A 4,214-nucleotide genomic window follows, 5' to 3' on the forward strand; every position below is an offset into this window, starting at 1 on the left:
TAGTTACCATTTACCTCCCGTGTGCCATCCATACAAAAATAACACACTTCACTTGTTATTTGTTTCATTACAAAAATGGTCAACGCAATTAAAAAAAAATACAACATATTTTTACGAACATTAATACATGCCGTATATAAAAAAAATATATAAAAATATGTATTAAAACGTGCCCATACTCATATTAAAAGGGCCACCTAAATCTACGTACCACCATTAAATTCCAAGACGGTCAAACTCAAGAATCGAACACTCCACGCAATGGTTTTAATTTGATGTTGGTCGTATGCAGGTGTGCAGCTTCGGACAATCAATGGCGGAGAACACGGGAGCAAATCCAACGGTGGACAACAATATCAGAAAGCCAACATGTGCTGAACATTAACACCCGAGAAAATGACGTTGGGGTGAACCACGTGTCAGTTCTAAAATTTCTCGGGTTTGATCATCGGAAAATACCTTTTGCCGAAATGTGACCCGAGAGCTCTCCGGCGGGTCTGTTTACCGTTTTCTGGCAGCTGCGTTGAAATAAGAAGTTAAGAAGAGCCCATATATGAAGATAAATTATTATGTCGTTTGTTACTCAAGCATTTACATTGTCATACGACGTTAAACTAATGGTTTTGGCAACAATTTTGGACCGAATATATAGGATGGTTTGCCTCATATTTGACGACCGTCTAAGAGCATTTTAGGTGTAGGATTTTGAGAGACATTTGATATCCATTTACACATCCACCTTTGGAACTTCACATACTTCACATAAGGTCAAGGATATAAAGGATTGAAAATGCTAGAGGATTTTTTATGTTTTGGTATATAGGTTGAGAAAAGAAAAGCTCCTTCACATTAATTATATCATAGTGCATTTTATTTCTGGATTAAAGATCATTTATCAGCCCCTACAATATGTGGTTTTAAGAAATAATGATGTCGGTGAGGTTGACTTGCAACGGCTAGAAATATGGATAGTACTGTAGTAGTACGGATAGTGGAAGCAAGTATGAATTGTTTTTGGCTACTTTTGGTGCCCACAATCACCTGCACTTATTCTGTAAAAGAACAAATAAAATGAGATTACCGGGTGACCTTTCTTTGCCACACACCTTAATTCTTGAAAATTCCAACTTGCAGCAGATTTCATTTTCAATCAATACTACAAGCTCTCATTGTTTTACTGTTACTCTTCTCATCGCCAGTAAAATTTTTGAAGTTCGACTTTAGCTCTTTTCATGATAAGATGGTGAGTTCATGATATTCATATCTATTACAAATGATAAAATGTATCCTACACAATTTTACTTTGATGTGGAGCCCCCAGCTTGATCAAGAGGTTTCCCTTCAGATTCAAACAGAAGATATATTACAAATGACATTAATATATTCTATATTATTTTTACTGAAATCACTATATCAACGCATAATCGATGGTAACAGTATTACATTCATGTTTGAGTAAGCCTCCGCCAAAGTATAAGTTGGTTCACCTATGGGGTGTATATCAGTCGATTTATATAGATTTAGATTTTATATAACTCAAAGTTGGAAACCAAAAGCAATTTTACTTTGATGTGGAGCCCCCAGCTTGATCAAGAGGCTTCCCTTCAGATTCAAACAGAAGACATATTACAAAGGACATTAATATATTCTATATTATTTTTACTGAAATCACTACATCAACGCATAATCGATGGTAACAGTATTACAATCATGTTTGAGTGAGCCTCAGCCAAAGTATAAGTTGGTTCACCTATGGGGTGTATATCAGTCGATTTATATAGATTTAGATTTTATATAACTCAAGGTTGGAAACCAAATGCTCTATGAAAGTAAAGTACCCTTTTTGTTACCAGGAAAATGCAACCACATCAGGAAAACCCTAACCAGTGCTGCCTAAATTTCAAAGCGCACAACCCTAAACCAAGGTCATCTTCCTTAGTATTACATGGTGGTATTTTCTTGTCAAATTTGTTTAGAATTTAGGATGAATTTGTTCCAAGTCACAAATTTGAGTTGTGAAGTCTTCACAATGCAAGTGTCTCAGAATTTTTGAGGTGCTGAATTCATATTGATAATCAAAAACTTAATTTAAATAACAAAACAAAATTTTACCTTTTTTTTTCAGGTCAGAATCTCCCAAAAATAAAACAAAAACATCGGTTAATTAGAAAACCCCATTCTAATCAACCTTCCAAACAAAATCAATTTTTCAATTATCGATCTTTTAAGTAAAATCAGTTTTTCATTATGAATCTTACATAACTATAACTCTCCATTAAAAAGAAGCCAAAAATGTTCCAATAATCTTAAATTTTAAGTATACATTCAAATTTTCAATGTTCCGTAATGATAACCTTCGATCTACAAGCAGTAGAAGAATATTCCAATATTCTTAACTTCTACGAATGCACCACACCCCATTTCCAATAGAAGAACAACTATATGTTTAAATATCATCTTCAACACGTAATAAGATGAAGAAGACGGCCTTCCTCTACTGCGTGTTCATCTTTAAGGATTCCGAGTTTCACACCACAAATTCATCTTTTCCATTAAGGATTTCATGGTTCACATCCGAAGTAATCTTTCGCTTTTCCTCCCAAAACGAAAGGAGATAAACATAAGGCATTAGACCTGCAATGAAAGAATGGCATCATCAGGACTTCAACAGCTTTGAAACGGTGTGGGATGGCATGTATATCAAGATCGAAAAAACAGAGAAAAATATGCTCACATAATTATTGAAGTGAAACAAACTTTTTCCTTACCTGCTTTAAAAGTAAAAGAAAAATGTTGAAGGTTATTATGAAGAGGAGGAGAAATATTTGCACACTCGACTATCAAAAACGGAATTAACTTTGCATAATGTTTTATCAGCGTTGCAAATCTGCTTTGGCTTATGGCAGTTCATAAAGCTCACGCCAGTTGGGGAACTCATACAACGTGGAGTCCGCTGGTTGTTGTGACCAATTGTACTCTCCCCATAATATTCTCGGCTGCAACACTGTGAATAACTTGGGAATGTTGCAGCTGAGAATAACTTGGGAGAGTCCCAACTGTTGCAGCAACCACCTGACTACGCCTTGTATCACGCCCCAATCGGTGTGACCTTCAGGAACTGCCATAGGCCAAGGCAGAGTCGAAGGTTAATAAAATGTTAATCAAAATTAATTCTGTTTCGTCCCTTGCTCAGTTCAATGCGCGGCTGGTTCTCTCCTTCGATAGCTCGCTCTGATGATCTTTCTCCCCATCCTCTGTTTAATACTCTTCCTCACATTTCTTTTCTACCTAGGAAGACATTTTGCTTTTTTTAATGTGGGCATCTTCATCTTTCTTTTCGGATCTTGATATGGATGCCATCCGTCACGGGTTGAAAGCGGTCGAAGTCCTTCGGATGCCATCTTTTCCTCCGGATGATATTCTCATCCATGTGCTGGTTTGTTTGATTGTCAATTAAAGTTTGATGCTGATGTGTCAAGTTGATCATCTGCTTTCCCTTTCGGTAGAAAAGCAAAAGTTGAATTCACTGAACCCTTACAGAGAACACGCAGAACAAGAAAGCTGTATTCGCCTGGGACTTCATCTTATTGCGGGTGCTGTATTCGCCTGGGACTTCATCTTATTGCGGGTCCGGATCATATTCTACATGCAATTGCAGGTGAACAAAAGCATTTTCGAGATCTTCTCTTCGTGTACATCATCAACAACCCATCACTTCTCAGTGTTCAACGCACTATCCGTTTCATTCGCTCAAGCATCTTCTTTCTATCATATTTATATTATTATTATTTTCTTCATCTTCTTGTGGGCACTAGTATACTGACTTGTGTTTGAATGAAGCATCCAATTTTAAGTAGAGAAGTGTAAGATAACGTCCACGGATTGAAAACACATTACAAACTGAATTCTTTTTCACGGTATACTTGACATATAACTTTATTATTCAGTGTTTTAGATTTTTTTTACTGCTTAATATAATGTGTAAGTTTTTCTGTCCATCATGAAAGTTGAAATTTTGTTAATGTTGATCAAAACAAAAATTTTAAAAAATCTAAAAATAAAAAAAATTAATTTAAATGTTTTATATAATTATTCGAAGTCAACTTATATGATAAAATAGCTAATTGAAAGAAATATCACCTTTAACAAAAAAATTTACCACATTAAAATTCCAAATTTATAAAATTTTAAACATTTTTACTCTTTACTAAGGT

The 4,214-nt window shown here is 35.2% G+C and overlaps 1 long non-coding RNA gene across 1 annotated transcript; it reads right to left on the minus strand.

Annotated features, from left to right (window-relative positions):
- Positions 1-2,289: 2,289 nt before the first annotated feature.
- On the minus strand, positions 2,290-3,709 carry LOC149248712 (uncharacterized). The gene is made up of 2 exons (XR_016265768.1): positions 2,769-3,709; positions 2,290-2,634 (listed from the first exon to the last, which is right to left on the minus strand). It is a non-coding gene; the product is annotated as an uncharacterized LOC149248712 (long non-coding RNA).
- Positions 3,710-4,214: the final 505 nt, after the last annotated feature.

Source organism: Pinus tabuliformis, chromosome 7, assembly GCF_031772625.1.
Source record: "Pinus tabuliformis cultivar Carrire ecotype Pingquan chromosome 7, CPIR1, whole genome shotgun sequence".
Classification (NCBI taxonomy): Eukaryota; Viridiplantae; Streptophyta; class Pinopsida; order Pinales; family Pinaceae; genus Pinus; species Pinus tabuliformis.